Source organism: Corythoichthys intestinalis, chromosome 2, assembly GCF_030265065.1.
Source record: "Corythoichthys intestinalis isolate RoL2023-P3 chromosome 2, ASM3026506v1, whole genome shotgun sequence".
In the NCBI taxonomy this organism is placed as follows: domain Eukaryota; kingdom Metazoa; phylum Chordata; class Actinopteri; order Syngnathiformes; family Syngnathidae; genus Corythoichthys; species Corythoichthys intestinalis.
Genome location: NC_080396.1, coordinates 8809122 through 8826390, shown reverse-complemented (window position 1 = coordinate 8826390; position 17269 = coordinate 8809122). Strand labels below are relative to the sequence as shown.

The 17269-nt window shown below is 37.7% G+C and overlaps 1 protein-coding gene across 4 annotated transcripts in view; it reads right to left on the bottom strand.

The window, feature by feature from the left end:
• Positions 1–12563: 12563 nt before the first annotated feature.
• xirp2a (xin actin binding repeat containing 2a) overlaps positions 12564–17269 on the bottom strand; it is a 163381-nt gene continuing 158675 nt past the window's right edge. For all 4 annotated transcript variants that reach the window (XM_057829637.1, XM_057829636.1, XM_057829638.1 and 1 more), the window contains one exon: positions 12564–12711. The gene's annotated coding sequence lies outside the window, so the exon portion shown is untranslated. The remainder of the gene's footprint in view (positions 12712–17269) is intronic.

Genomic DNA, 17269 nt, shown 5'->3' with positions numbered 1-17269 from the left:
ACCTGAACGCACCGCGTTGCTGACGTGACAGAGAGAGGGAGCAGTGCAGTTGAGAGTTTACGTTCACTTTCAATGTTTTGTTGAAAACACCATCAACTGCGGCGGATGGAAGGTGTGTTGTGTTGGACAAGTTCTGAAATAAATGATAAAAACCTGACGAAACTGGCGATTACTCTGGCGATGTTACCACAATAACAATTGTCACCTTAACTTATAAAGACTAGCGGACGGATGCCGAGGAGGACCTTGGAGATCGTAAACATTCTACAGCTGTATTGTTGACCATAAGCAGAGTTTAAGGGGGGGCCAGGCCCCCCCTGGTGGATGAAAAGTGTCAATGCATATAGTTGACTTTCCTATATAATAGTATATAAAAGTTTTAAAGCAATAAAACAAACAACAAAAATGAATGAAATGAAAAAAGAAGATATTTTTATAATAGGGCAAAATGATTTTTCAAACAGATCATGTGACGAGCACCTTAGACGGTCATTTGCTTTACATATTATTTAAAAAAAAAAAAAAAAAAAAATTGCGGGAGGGCAATTTTATTTTTCAAATGATTTTTTTTCTTTGTTTGAATTTTTTTTTTTTTTAAACTTTTTGTGGGATAGAATTATGTAGACACAAATGTCACGCAAAAAGGATTGCTAAAATCAAAGAAAACTTTTTAAATAAAAAATTAAGTGTTCGAATGCAAAGATTTGAGTCTCAAATATTTTTTTGCATTCAAAAACTTTTTTTCTATGATTGAAATTTTTCGTTTTTTTGATTGAGGTTTTTTTTTTTTTTTTTGATTGAAGTGATTTATCTTTTGAAAATATATTTTTTTTGTTTGAAGCAACATATTTTTTGATTGAATAATACAGACACAAATGTCCTAGCCAAAATGTGGCCCAAACGCAAAAAAACTTTAACACATTCAAAAAGTTGCTTCAACCCCCCAAAAAATCACTTCAGTAAAAAAAAAAAAAAAAAAAAAAAAAAAATCCACGTCAAATAGCTTTCAAATGCATTTTTTTTTTTGTTTCAAATTTATTTTTGTATTCAAACACATTTTTTTTTATTGAAGTGACTTTTTTTATTGAAAATATTATACTTTTTTTTTTTTTTTTTTTTTTTGATTGAAGCAACTTTTTTTGGATCGAATAATGAAATCTACCTCCCAATGGCTCGCCCAGGTGATACAATTTTTGACTGGGGTAACTACATTGGCACGACACCGGTGGTTGTGCCATATTTATTGGATGACACTCTTGGCGAAAAGTATAGCTGTCCTAAGCAGCCTGATTTAGAATTCCCCTCAAGAATGATGGGAAACAAAAACGCTCATTTTCAACTTATCATTATAAATAGTCTTGTAAGTTCATTTTATTGCTGACACTGCGTTTTGGGTTCATCAACATGTTGTGCCCTCCCTGCCCCAAAAGTCAAACTCTGCCTGTGTTGTGAACCCAGTTCACGGATGCGCACCCCACACTCATATCATTTGCATCTTCATTTCAATGGTAAGCGTCACCTTTTTCCTTCTTTGACCACCTGTACCAACCTTTTTGAAACCCGTGTTGATTTCTCTCACAAGAAAATCTGTTCTGCGTCCGTCTGCGGCGCTGTCATGTCGTATTTCGAGCATGTCGTCGAATGTAGAAACAAATGGCGAGTCAAATTTTACGCGATACGTCGAAAAGATCTTGTTTTGAAACGATCGTATGTCGATGTACCATTATACATCATAACATAACATGACAAAATTACCCATGGCCAGATCTGTGTTTCCTGGATTATTTCTTTTGTCTTCAGAACTGTCTTCATCAGACAAGTGAGACATGGACATAAATCTCCTCATAGCTGCTAACTACAATTTTCTTTTTGGTTGCTTTCTTTTTTGGATTGTTTTTTTTCTTTGCATTTTTGCCTTTTACCAACCAATTTCTGACTGGCACATCTGACCAAGCTTATCCAGGTGGACCATGTGCAGTGGATGGATTCGTATAAGTTACTGAATTGTCTTAAGCGAGTAATACTGTACATCTGTAGTGTAGGCGGAGTTTGACTTTTGTGGTAGGGGAGGCAAAAATGTTGATGACCCCGAAAAGCAGTGTCAGCAATAAAATTAACTTACAAGATATATGCTCAGATAGTAGTTTAGCCCGTGCTCGTACATACAGGAATCCCAGCTGTGTGCGTGTGTGCATGAGTGAGTGTGCATGTTTTTTTGTCTTACCTAGTGGAGATGTAGACACCACATGCTTTTTGACTGAGTATTTCAGCCAGGAACATTTATAATAATACGCTCGGGGACTTCTGAATCAGGCTGCTTAGGACAGCTATGCTTTTGGCCAAGCACGTTGTCCCTTGAATATGGTACGCCTGGTGGTGGCTCTGTTGAACAATTAACGTCTTTAGCGGGGCAAACTGAAACTCCATTCAACATTTTGGTGGTGCTGTCCGGCGTTTCATGGTCCACATCTTCAATCCTTGGTTCTCACTCAGTAGTTGTTGTTGCTTTTGTACTTAGGTTTGAAAAAAATTACCATCCATCCAAATATCCATCTTACCTCTTGTGTCCTCAGGTGTTTTTTTTTTTTTTTTTTTGCTAATCAAAGCAAATGACCGTCTCTAAGGTGCTAGTCACATGATCTGATTGAAAAATAATTGTGACCCATTCTAAAAAAATATTTTTTTGTTTATTTCATTCATTTTTGTTGTTTGTTTTATTACTTTACAACCTTTATAGACAACATTTTACCGGCAAAGCCTTAATTTTAAATTCCTGTTGTTTGTTTTATTGCTTTACAACCTTCATAAACAACATTTTACCGGCAAAGTCTTAATTTTAGATTCATATATTGGAAAGTCAATTACATGCAATGACGTATTTTGGCCACTAAGGGGTGAGGGACTTAATCTCCGCGTATGGTCTGCAGGTGGATCATCTGAATGGCCATTCAGATCTTCTGTAGTAGCAGGCTGCATCTCAGGGTTTGGCCTGTCTGACTCCACAAATGGTGCAAATGCTTAATCAGAGAAAATTTTGTAAATCTAAATCCAGATGTGATGTTGTGTAGTGTCACTGCTGACATTAAAGACTGAAGTGAGACACCTCGCTTTATCCCCGCAACACAGGCTAATCTTAAACTAGCATCATCACATGGTTTTATATCTTGTTAGCTCATAAACATGAGTGATAAAATAGTTTCGAGCTAAATCAATTTGCTTTGGCACAACAGCTGTTAAAGCTGACAGAAAGAAAATGTACTTTCATATGCAAAAAAATATGTTTTTGTGAAAAAAAAAAAAAAAAAACATGTTTACCACAGTAGGAGGAGGATCTCTTCTTCATGGACAAGGTGAATTGATATGGGCTTGAAAACATGATCGGGTGTCTCACATTAGCCAAGTCTCCCTATATAGTTTTACTTTCCCAAGATAATGATCGATGTCCAATCGTGCTGCGTCCAATCATCCTTCTGCCATTAATTGAAATTAGTTTATTTTTAGTAGATGTCAGAGGTGGGTAGTAACGCGTTTCATGTACAGTCCCTGACAAAAGTCTCATCGCTTATCCATTTTGTAGAAACAATTGCTAATAACCTGATTTTTAATTATTCAATTGGTTTCAGAAACGGCTCATATGAAAGCTAAGACCCTCCCAAATGATATTGAATGAACAAAAATATATTTGTTTCACTGAAAAAAAGTTTCATCATTTAATGAAGATATAAAGGTCAAATTTTGGCAAGACAAAAGTTTTGTCGCCTACAGAAAGTAGTGTGAAAATTGAACAAAAAATGTTCTTCAACTACAAAAATATGTTAGATAACACACGCGAATTAAGTAGTGGTGCTGTGAGATTCAAATTTAATATTTTGTATGACTTCCATGGGCTTGAAGGACTGCATCCATGCGGTTCGGTAAGGTTCATACAATTTATTGATGAAATCATCAGAAACATCAAAAAAAGCAGTCTTGCATGCCTCCCAGAGTACATCAACATTCTTGGGTTTCATCTTCCATGCTTCCTCTTTCATCATGTTCATGTCTGGTGACTGGGCTGGCCAGTCCTGGAGGATCTTGATCTTCTTTGCCTTGAGGAACCTTGAGGTAGAGATTGAAGTATGGAATGGAGCACCATCCTGCTGCAGAATTTGTCCCTTTTTATGGTTAGGAATGTACGAGGCAGCTAAGATTTGTTGACATTTCAGACTATTTATGTTGCCCTCCACCCTGCAGATCTCTCGCACCCCCCCATACTGGATGTAACCCCAGACCATGATTTTGCCACCACCAAACTTCACTGTTTTGTGGCAAAAGGTGGATTTTTCAGATTAATCTTCCATTGAATTACACCGCAGTTGCCGCAAATATTGCAGGAGACCTACTGGAGCCCTTATGGATCTTTGATTCACTCAGAAAATAGTGAAGTAAACAACATTTGCTAACGAAAAAAAACTTTAAATCTATTAGTGACACCACAAGCACTGACGAATGTTTTTTAAGAAGTGTAAAGCTTTCGGTTAGCGGTTTAGCGAACGTACCTCCGGTGAACATTTAAAAATAAAAGCACATTATGTTCGCCATATTAATAACGATTTCTGGAGTTAATACCACATACTTCAGAATTAATAATATAATATGTAGAGTAAATACTACAGAATACAGATTCTACAGTGTAGAATCTACACTAAGAATAGCTTTCAAATGACACTATTTATGACAAATATGATTGGTAATGAATAATTATTATAATTATTATACTACTATTATATATAGTGGTATACTATAATGATAATGCGAGAATTTTTTTTAAAGAATTTGAATAATGTTGGAAAGGCAAAGTCAGTGTTCTGAATCTGTTTACCTTCCATTCTTTTGCACTAGTAAATGCTATCAGCTAGGGCTGCAGCTATCGATTATTTAAGTAGTCGATTAATCGAAGAGCTAGTTAGTTCGACTAATCGAGTAATCGGATTAGGAACATAAAAAATTAAAATACCTGAGCTGAGCCTCAAACGGTATTAAAAAAAAAAAAAAAAAAAAAAGGATCGATGTACAACAAAAGAACATACAAAGCAAAATGCCGCTAGCTTAAATGCTATAAAACACTATTTTTTAACATAATGCTCTTAACAAATGGTTCAGACACATATTCCCACAAAAAACGGCTAAATATACCTATAAACTACTTTACGAATGCATTAAAAAAACATTAGCTCAAACAAAAACTTAACTAACTTAAGCTTATGTTGGTCTTAACAAGGAGCAGCTGGATTTAGTCACGTGAAATGAGGCAGACTAGAGGGCAGTGTATCTACCCAATTCAATTAAACTAAATGCAAACACTTTCAAAACAAACCATTACAACACCACTTTAATTAAACGAATACCCGAAGCAGCAAAATTTAATTTGAATATTTTTTTCTAATCGAATACTCGAGTTAATCGATTAATCGTTGCAGCACTACTATCAGCATTTAACCTAATTGTTTATTTGTGATTATTGTTATTTACTTGATTACTTGTATTTTAATAAAGAATTTTATTGTTCCAAAATACTTTTGTGAATTAATAAGCGTCAACAAAAATTTCATTGCTAAATCAGTAAAAAAAAAAGAAAATTATTAGATTAGTCGACTAATTGTAAAACTAGTCGGCCATCTTGTTGATTTATTGATTGATTTATTGATTTAATGCCATCTTGTTGATTTATTGTTATAATAAATAGAGATGTCCCGATCGATCGGGTCCGATCACGTCATTTTCAAAGTATCGGAATCGGCAAAAAAATGTCGGCCATGCCTTTTTTTAATCTACATATATATTTTTTAATAAAATCTTTTTCTAATTGTATTTAACGTTACAGACATAATGTGTTACACTTATCCAGAGTCTTTAGTTTAGGCTTAAGGTAGGGTTATCAAATTTATCCCAATAACGGCGGTAATTAATTTTTAAAAAAATGTCTCACGTTAAAATATTTTACGCAATTAATGCATGCGCTGCACGACTCACGCATTGACGCGCTCCATCTGTAATGGCGCCGTTTTGCCATTACAGAGAGCTAAATGGCAGCGTGAAATGAGTAGAGTGAATTTTGGCAGCCTTTGGAGCCTTGTTTTAATTGGCTAAAACCTTACAATCCCTCTCCCTACGATTAGCAATATCATTGGAAGCACTGTGGTGAAGCAAGGTAGCAATTGAACTTTTTCTTAACACCTTGAAAGGCGTACCTCAAGCAACACGTCACTTCCGCTCATTAATATTCATGACATTAGCTACTGTTGGACAAGTCACCATTTGTCCCTAATAGGAAATGAATGGAAATCGTGTACGAAGGAGATGTTTACAGAGTTAAACCTACCAATTCTCTCCGAAAATGATGTGCCTGGTTCCAAATTCACTGGCAAAGATTTGGAAGAACATAAAAATGTTGAGTTAAAGAGATGGCTTGAGTGTCGAAGACTGAAAAAGACGAAAAAAACGAGCCGACCTAAGCTTAGCTTTAGCTTTTTTATCGACGCGACTGACAATGACGTTCTCCTGTTTCAACAAGCTATCCTTTACCATCAGCCCTGTCTTTCTTATATATCCTCTGGTTGTCCTACGTCTCTTACCGTTCTTGGGGGTAATTTAGTTAGCTTTGTGTAGCGATAGCAAATGCTACTCAGTGACAGCCAACGAACACTTTTAATTTTTTCATGATAACACATCCTAATCCTATGATTTATTCACACTTCCCCCTTACTAATGTTGTTTTTCTTTTATATATACAGTACTGTGCAAAAGTTTTAGGCAGGACACCTGCCTAAAACTTTTGCACAGTACTGTATATTTTTATTATATTATGTATATACAGGATATACTGTATGTATATAATTTCCCCAAGTGGAAGCTTCCATGATCCTCATAAATTTAATTATTAAAAAATATATATATACAGTACTGTGCAAAGGTTTTAGGCAGGACACCTGCCTAAAACTTAAGAGAAACGGTAACAGTGGCAGTCAGATACCATTGTAATTCTTTTCAGGTCATTCATTGTCAGACAGAAGCAGTACGGCACAACGTTACGCTAAAAAAATAAGTTAAAAATATAAACATGGCTTACCTCTTTGTCCTCTGATAGACCATGCCAACCCGACATAATGTTGACTGTATATGAAATGTGAATGGATTCACCGAGCTGGTGTTAAAGTCCGCGCAAGTTGATTCAGTCTTCACATTTTTACCTCCTGAGTTTTAGGTTTCCGGAAACATATGAAAAAAACAACCTTCGTGTGTCGTAATATCTACAGTCGTTTCTACAAGTTCCAAAAAAAACTCGTGATCGGCATGTTCGTTTTTGAAAGATTACCGGCGAAAAGTAGCTCTAATTGCGTTGTGTCTATACGAGGGCGGGTCTATAATATCCAACTTCGGCTTTACTTTCGCTTTACGATGCGCCGTCAAGGTGTAAAAATAGCCTGCGTGCTGTACGCCATTATATCCCATCGCAGAGAAGATATATGAATTGGTAGCACTACGCACAGTCGTGGTTTCTCTTGTCATGGTTCCACTTCCCATCATGCATTGGGCATGGCCTTCAGTATAATTTACTGAAAGCTCAACAAATACACTAGATGGCAATATTTAGTCATAATATACGAAGTCACAAGTCTTTCTATCCGTGGATCCCTCTCACGGAAAGAGTGTTTATAATGTAAATGCCATCTTGAGGATTTATTGTCATAATAAACAAATACAGTACTTACAGTATGTACTGTATGTTGAATGTATATATTCGTCCAAGTTTTATTCATTTTTTTCTTAATGCATTGCCAAAATGTATATGATCGGGAAAAATTATCGGGAATGATTGGAATTGAATCGGGAGCAAAAAAAAAGCAATCGGAACGGGAAATATCAGGATCGGCAGATACTCAAACTAAAACGATCGGGATCGGATCGGGAGCAAAAAAACATGATCGGAACAACCCTATTGGAAAGGCAAAGTCAGTGTTCTGAATCTGTTAACTTTCCATTATTTTGCACGAGTGAATGCTATCAGCATTTAACCTAATTGTTTATTTGAGATTAATTATTGTTATTTACTTGATTATTTGTATTTTAATAAAGAATTTAAGTGTTCCAAAATACTTTTGTGAATGAATAAGCGTCAACAAAAATTTCATTGCTAAATTAGTAAAAAAAAAAAAAGAAAAGAAAATTATTAGATTAGTCGACTAATTGTAAAACTACCGTAATTTTCGCACTATAAGGCGCAGCTGACTATAAGACGCCACCCACCAAATGTGACACGAAAACGGCATTTGTTCATAGATAAGCCGCACTGGACTATAAGCCGCAGCTGTCCTCACTGTATTATGGGATATTTACACCAATAGATGTTAGCCGGTAACACTTCATTAGCCAGCGGCATCATATGACGGTCAGAAGACCAAATAAACCACCATGAAGCTTTTAACTAATTGGCTGCAATGCTTCAAGAAGCTTCATTTGGCCATCACTGCTTCCTTGGGGGAGACAGTCAACCTTTCATGCCACATGCTGTCAACACCGTTGTTGTCCACCATGCCTCCTAGCATGCATTGCAGCGCAACAGATGTAAATAACAATCAAAATTCATGTTCTTTGCGAATTATTTATTCAGTTACTGTTCCTGTTTGTTTAAATAATTGCTAGTTGCGGTATTTGGTAACACTATTTGACAGTGGCACCATAAGACTGGCATTCGACAATTAGACATAATTATGACATGACACTGTCATGAGCATTAACGAATGCTTATAACAGTTATCATTCAGTTTTATTCGGGAAATGATCTCACTTTTGAATGGATGTAAAAGATCCGAGCTGGATATAAATGGAGTTGTTAACATAATTTGCTGGATGACACTTTATGACAAATAAACCACCATGAAGCTTTTAACTAATTGGCTGCAATGCTTCAAGAAGCTTCATTTGGCCATCACTGCTTCCTTGAGGGAGACAGTCAACCTTTCACGCCACATGCTGTCAACACTATTGTTGTCCATCATGCCTCCTAGCATGCATTGCAGCGCAACAAATGTAAATAACAATCAAAATTCATGTTCTTTGCGAATTATTTATTCAGTTACTGTTCTTGTTTGTTTAAATAATTGCTAGTTGCGGTATTTGGTAACACTATTTGACAGTGGCGCCATAAAACTGACATTAGACAATTAGACATAATTATGACATGACACTGTCATGAGCATTAACGAATGCTTATAACAGTTATCATTCAGTTTTATTCGGGAAATGAGCTCACTTTTGAATGGATGTAAAAGATCCGAGCTGGACATAAATGGAGTTGGTAACATAATTTGCTGGATGACACTTCATGACATCTGTCATAAGCATTCAGTAATGCCCATGATAGTGTCATGCAGAGGTTGCGCTAGACATTTTCGTTGTCTGTCATTTTGACTGACAGGGTCATAAAAATCCGGTCATAATCTATTTTTACCCGTCACTTAAATTTTTAAAATGATAATGATGACATATTCAATAATATTTAGTTTTCATTCATTTTTAATTAATATTGTAACGCTTGCTTGGCGGCGAAAAATTAGACACGGAAGTCGTGGTATTCTTCTCCCTCTTTTTACTCTACTTACCGCCAACAACACCAACAAAACAACATCTCCACCCCCAAATAAAAAGGGGCAACTATATAGACCCCAATCACCAACGTCACACAATGATCTTCATTGTGGTTGTCAGCCCAAAATCTTCTAAATATATATTAAATGCATCTTACCAGATATAAAATGACTACTACATAGTCTGTGGTGATCGTTTGGTGCCCAGATTTCTTGTCGAATTACAGCAGTCCATCTCGCTCGCCTCTTCGGGTCTCTCAGAATACGGTAGAACTTCAAGTCTCTCCGTCTATCTTCTCTGTTACTGCAACCAACCGCCACACACGCCTTCACCATGTTAACGAGCAGAAAAACACGCCGTAATAGGAGGCATGTACATAGCGGTAATGTGTAAACACGACGAGCTGACACACAATATGGCGGCTCCAGTCAGGGGGGCGGAGTTGTGATGTCATGTGATTGGGGTCTATACACAGGCGGCAATCTAGTCCACCAATTGGATGACGCGCTGGCACACCGGGTGCACCAATAAGAACCTCATGTTGATGTGTCAATCACGGTGCCGCCGCCAGACCCTGGTGACGCTACAATATTCTGACAGAATAGCCAACGACGTCATGCATTAAGAGAGACAATAGCTAATTAATATGCTCACTCGCCACCCTGTGGTCTGGGGTGTGAATTGCAACCTGTTAAAATGACGGACGGACTTCAGTTTTTTCCGTCACCGTTTTAAAAAACCGGTCAACGACGGAAAATATTCGGTTAACATAATTATGATGGTCTTATGACAGTCTTATGACGCCGCTGTCAAATAAAGTGTTACCAAATACCATAACAAGCAATTAGTGAAACAACTGGAGCAGTAAATGAATAAATAATTTAACTTATATCTGTAGTGCTGCAATGCATGCTAGGAGGCATGGGTTTCCTATTAACACAAATAAATCAACAAATAAGCCGCAGGATTCAAAATGAACGAAAAAAGTAGCGGCTTATAGTCCGGAAATTACGGTAGTAGGCCGACTAATCAGGAGAAAATTTGTCGTTTAGGACAGCCGTAGTGTACCGGAACATATTTCCTCCACACCCTTCTGACCTTTTTAACCCCTGACCCATGACGAGGGCCCCTGGATATGCTTGCCTTAGGCCCCAAAATTGCCAAGTCCACTGAGTAGGACTACCATATCTCCTTTGCTTCGGAAACAATTGGTAAGTGAACTGGGAGAGGCCGTAGCAAATGAAAACATGTCAAAGTCCTACAAAGTCTTCTGTATCAGTGAAAATCAATACACCTCTCTCCAAAGAGATCCCTTCTTGCTTGTTATGTGTCTGAGTGCTATATCAAACACCCCGGCGCCGCTGCTGCTCTCATTTCTCTCATTAAAAAGTCATAAACAGTTGAGTTCATGAAGCTTTATTTCACCCAAAAGGCAGACAATAGATGAAAATAAAAGGAAAAAAACTGTCCGAATATATTCATTCAAGCCATCAATTTTAGGAAAATCTATGTGAAATGTATTATTGCGAGTCATATGTGAATTCTGTGCAACATATACGAGCGAATGCTAACGGCGCACACCAGGTGCAGGGTTTTTTTGGGCTAAAACTGCAGGAAGCAAGGTGGATAAATGAGAGCACTTCATCTCTCCATGGACGTGCACACACAAAAAAAAATTGAGCGGAGGCTTCGCCGCCTAATTTCACACTGCAATGGTTGATATTTTAATAGTCGTCGCTGTCATCATCATAGCATCGGTTCCTCTTGATCTGTTCCTCAGCTGTCAAAGTCTCGTCATGGGCCCGCGGAGAAGCGTCGGAGCCGCTCTCATCTCCCGCTCGGTCTGCTCTTTCCCTCGGCTCTCGCCCCAAATCCGAAAGGTCGTCCGGCGCTGACAGCGGCGGCCCCTCCCCGGCCGATTTCCCGAAGATGTCAAATTGGAAATCTGATAGCAGATCTGAGCCGCTGGTACTGAGGCCGGCAAAAATGTCCTCCAGGAAGCTGGAATCGCTGATCTTTGTCTGAGTCTTGAAAGCAAACGCCCTCTCAGCATCCTCTTTTGGAGAATGTGTGAAAACGTCTGGATGGGATTCTGTGGCCTCAGCGCATTTGGCATCGGTTGGCACAAAGGCATCGTCCCTCTGTGCCAATTGTAACACTTCACTCGGCATCCAATTTGACTCTTCACTGCAGTCATCTTGGAACACATCTGCAGTTGGACTCGAGTCTGACAAAAGATTGGACTGAATGCACTCTGCCTGGTCCTCAGACAGCACTTTTGACAAGACCTGATGGTCAAGCTGCATACAGCTGTTGTTGTTATTGTTGATGTTTGAATTCAGGACCGCTTCATCTGGTAACCCCTCGTCTAGCATCTTCTCGCTTTCTGCATAATCTGTCTGTCTGGCACTTAATATCACGTCCTCCGTACTTTGCTCTTCTTGCTTTTCCATTGTACTTTTCACAAATCCATCTTCACTTTGCTCCTTGAATTCCGACTCCACAACAAAGTCCATTGTAGGCACAGAATGGAAATCACTGTAGTTCACTTCCTGGTTGGTACTCTCACCTTCTGCTTCCTGAGGTGCAGTTTCATCTTCTGTGGTGGTATTTGACACTGAACACGCATTTTCTTGCACTTTTGGAGTCATAATGCCACCTATTTTCAATGCAGGCTTGATTGGCTGACTATCTTCGGTGGCACCCTCTACAGGGGGCCATAATGGCTTTATCAACTTCAGGTCCTCCTCCACAGTAAAGGGTCGTTTAGGAGAACCCGTCTGAGGAGGCCACACAACAGAAATCTTACTTGTTGACTTTGTGTTTCCACTTCCGCTTGCGTCACAATCCTGAAAAATATATTTGCTCTGAGCAGTGGAATATTTGGAATTCTTGACTTTCTTGTCAGGCGGCGGTGATTTGACTATTGTCTTTTCAGCTGAATCCTTTTGGTTGTTGTTATTCCATCGTTGTTTGAGTGGTTTCTGTCCAAATCCTTCATCATAATTTCCTTTGGACTTGAAGAGTTGCTTGTAGTGTGGCGTGCAATACATTCGTCCATGGAGAGAGGCGTAGTTGCCAAGACTGTAAAGACGGAGGAAAAAGATTAGGTTAACTTTTTTAAAACAAATACAGTGCCCTCCATAATTATTGGCACCCCTGAAAAAGATGTGTTTTTCAGCTTCTAATTTTTTTTTTCATTCAAATAATATGGGACCTTAATGGAAAAAAAGAGAAAAATCCAACCTTCAATACAAGGGCATTCATTCAGTGGGGAAAAAATCCCACATTCTCATCTCATGGTCTCATCTGACCAAAGCACATGGTCCGAGTTGAAGCCTGGGACCGTGTGTATTTTTGTGTGGGACCAAGATTGAGCTTTTTGGCAACAAACACTCTAAGTGGGTCTGGCGTGCCATGAAAGATGCGCATGCTGAAAAGCACCTCATACCCACTGTGAAGTATGGGGGTGGGTCAGTGAGGCTGTGGGGCTGTTTCGCTTCCAAAGGCCCTGGGAATCTTGTTAGGGTGCATTGCGTCATGAATGCTTTGAAATACCAGGACATTTTAAATCAAAATCTGTTGCCCTCTGCTCGAAAGCTGAAGATGGGTCGTCACTGGGTCTTTCAGCAAGACAATGATCCTAAACTTATGGCCAAATCTACACAGAAATGGTTCACCAGACACAAAATCAAGCTCCTCCCATGGCCATCTCAGTCCCCACACTTATTTTTGTTGGCAAAAGGGGGTTATACAAAGTATTAACACCAGGGGTGCTAATAATTGTGAGACACATTATTTGATGACAAATATTTTTTTCTTTATGTGGGATTTTTTCCCCACTGAATTAATGCACTTGTATTGAAGGTTGGATTTTTCTCTTTTTTTCCATTAAGGTCCTATATTATTTGAATTAAAAAAAAAAAAAAATTAGAAGCTAAAACACATCTTTTTCAGGGGTGCCAATAATTATGGCGGGCACTGTAATTCAATACAGTGGTACCTCGACATAGGATCGCATCGACGTGCGATCCTCTCGATATCCGAAGTAAAATCTAACTCATTTGTCTCAACATATGACGACATGCTCAGAATTCGACGGTTTATGACGGCGTCGCAATTCCATGGTTTTCCCGCAAGACGGACAAACGGCGGATTTTCTTGTGAGAGAAATCAACATGGGTTCCAATGAGGTTAGCGCAGGGGGTGAAAAAAGAAAAAAGGTGACGATAACAAATATGATGGGATGATGACGAGCTAAAAAAGACAGATGCCAGTTTCCATTAAAAGCTTACAATGTGTGACATTTTATCATTGTATGTGTAGTTAGCACGCATCGTAGCAGTGTTTGGTCATGTCTAGAGCTGAAACGAATACTCGAGCAACTCGAGTAACTCGAGTTAAAAAACTGATCTGAGTAATTTTATTCACCTCGAGGAATCGTTTAGTTTTGCCAGCTCTAAGCATCACGTTTTGCCCGGAGTACTTTTAATGCGGGACAGCGCACTGACGTAGAGGAAGAACCAATTAAAAAAAAAAACCTTACTGCAGGCGATAGCCGCCACAAGCTACGCCGACGTTGCTAAAAACTACGCCCGCATGATGCTTGCTACGGTGGTATCAGGAAGCCAAGTTCTGATGCGTCTAATAGATATCATATGTAAGTAGAACTAGATGCAAAATGACAGACAGTTAGTTAATGTTTACAGTTGGTAAACAGCCACCATCTTAAAGCAGTAGACTACATTGCGCTAATAAATAACATTAACGTTACTGTCACTCGCTCACGTAACGTTAGCGTTGCGGAGGGCTAGTTTTCTATTAATTATGACCACTGTCGATGCGTGGCTAACGTGTCTTCCATACAGGCTTTATTTAATCTGTGAAAACATAGTGCTGTTGAGTGATTGGGGTGTAAAATAAAAACTTAATAATGCTAACTGTCAATTTTAGCACAGTAGTCATTGCTGAATAAAACACCAAGTAGCACTGGTCCCTAATATGCTCCAATACCGCAGGTATCATACGTACATTTATTTTGAACACTGCAAAAACTCAAAATCCTATCAGGATTTACAATTTAGACTAGCTTAAAACTTAACTAGAACTTAAAATAGCTTGACACAAATGGAAATTCTATTGAAACACATGGGAAAAACACCTAACTTTTAAGTGATGTGTGTTATCAAGCGTAATGACATTTTTAGGTAAGAAATATATATATATAGAAGTTTTTTTTAAGTAAAAGCAGTAGAATTAGTCTATTTATTCTAGTCACATCTGAGATGCAATTGTTGGCTGTTTTCAACAATGTACGTATATCGAAAATAAAGACATTGATTGACTGAAAATGGTTCAATATTAGAAGAAATGTCTTGTTTTCTCATGTATATGAATAATTGCTCTTTACCTAAAAAAAATGTTTCATCCGATTACTCGATTAATCGATCGAATTTTCAGTTGATTACTCGATTACTAAAATATTCGATAGCTGCAGCCCTAGTCATGTCACTTATGTGACATGCTGTGCCGCCCCTTCTACCTCACATACACGCTTACTCACCAACTGGTGAGTATTTGTCAGGTGCTCATCACACACAAAATGTAACTTGTAGCGTTAGCATAGCGCTCACGTTAGCATTAAGCGTGGTGAGTGTCATCTTAAACTCTTGGAAAACTTTTTACATAAAACTTTTTACCTAAAGTTCGTAGCATCCAGGTGAGTTTAATATGTGTTCGTCTGTCAATGTTCATTCGAAATTTTTGCAAACCTCTTATTTATTTATTTATTTACTTACTTATTCATGGATTAAAACTAGGGCTGTCAAAATTATCGCGTTAACGGGCGGTAATAATTTTTTAAATTAATCACCTTAAAATATTTGACGCAATTAACGCACATGACCCGTTCAAACAGATTAAAGTGACAGCACAACTTGTTACTTGTGTTTTTTGGAGTTTTGTCTCCCTCTGCTGGCGCTTGGGTGCGACTGATTTTATGGGCTTAAGCACCCATGAGCATTATGTAATTATTGACATTCAACAATGGCGGAATACTAGTTTATTTTTTGATTGAAAATTTTACAAATGTTATTAAAACGAAAACAATAAGAGGGGTTTTATTATAAAATTTCTATAACTTGTACTAACATTTATCTTTTAAGAACTACAAGTCTTTCTATCCATGGATCACTCTACAGAATGTTAACAATGTTAATGCCATCTTGTTGATTTATTGTTAAAATAAACAAATACATTACTTATGTACCGTATGTTGAATGTATATATCCATCTTGTGTCTTATCGTTCCATTCCAACAATAATTTACAGAAAAATATGGCATATTTTATAGATGGTTTGAATTGTAATTAATTACGATTAATTAATTTTTAAGCTCTAATTAACTCGATTAAAAATTTTAATCGTTTGACAGCCCTAATTAAAACTTTTCAAGTTTACAGACGAAAACATTTTGGGTAACTGTCGACTAAAGCTAGACAAAATTTGTCTGAGTTTATTTGGACTAAAACTAGACGAATTTTGAAATGAGTAAAATATGACTAAGACTAATACGTATTTTCGTCCAAAAGACTAAGACGAAAATTAAAAGGGCTGCCAGAAACAACACTGCACCTACCATTGAAATTAAGAAGGAAATTATAGAAAAATATGAGCGTGGTGTGTTCGTGAGTGAACTGCCCCAACAATATGGCCGGTCTCCTCTGACCTCCATTCGCCTGTCTATAACTTAAGGTGAGAATAAAAACGCTTGCTTCTGTTTTTTTATTATTATTGTAACACCGACAAGGAAGTCGCCAACCTTGCCAGGTTTTTAATCATTTAATTTCACAACTTGTACAACACAACACGGCTACTGTCTGCCATAGCCAACGCTAACAACATGAAAAAAAAGGTAAAAACTTCCCACTCTACTGCACTTCTCTCTCTCTAGTCAGTCAGTTTGTTCAGTTACAAAGTCAAACTACTTTGTTACTGTACTTAAGTACAGATACACATAAAAGTACTTGAGTACAACTATAAAGTGATATTTTTTACTGTTACTTCACTACATTTAAGAAAACGTACCTGTGCTTTTTACTGCACTATTTTTCAAATCGTTGCCTGCGTTAAACGTTACTTTTGTTTGTTTTTCTCTCATTGTGAATTGATACTTTCGTTTTCATGTCTCCGGCGCATTCAATATGTCCCGTGCAACTATACCGTTACTGAGCACTAGAGGGAGCAACACGAGTACAAGCAAGATTAGGCCGGTGAACAAGATACTGACCAATTAAAAAACAACAGTGAGAGCAGCACGCCTTCAAATGCACCTGGTATTAGCTTGCAAGCCGCCATTAAGGTTTTGGAGTTTTTTTTAGCTTGTTAAGCTTCTGTTTACAGTGCAGTCAATGTTATTACTTTTTTCCATTCTGCACGATTATATAATATATTTATATTGAAAACATATTTATACATATCACTTTTTCATCGGGATATAATACTTTTGCTTTTTACTTGTAAAGTAAATCTTAAAGCAAGTACTTTGTACTTTTACTTGCGTATTTTTTATTTTTTTGTTAGATACTTGTACTTTTACTTAAGCAATTTTTTTGCCCCTCTATCTGTACTCTTACTTAAGTTA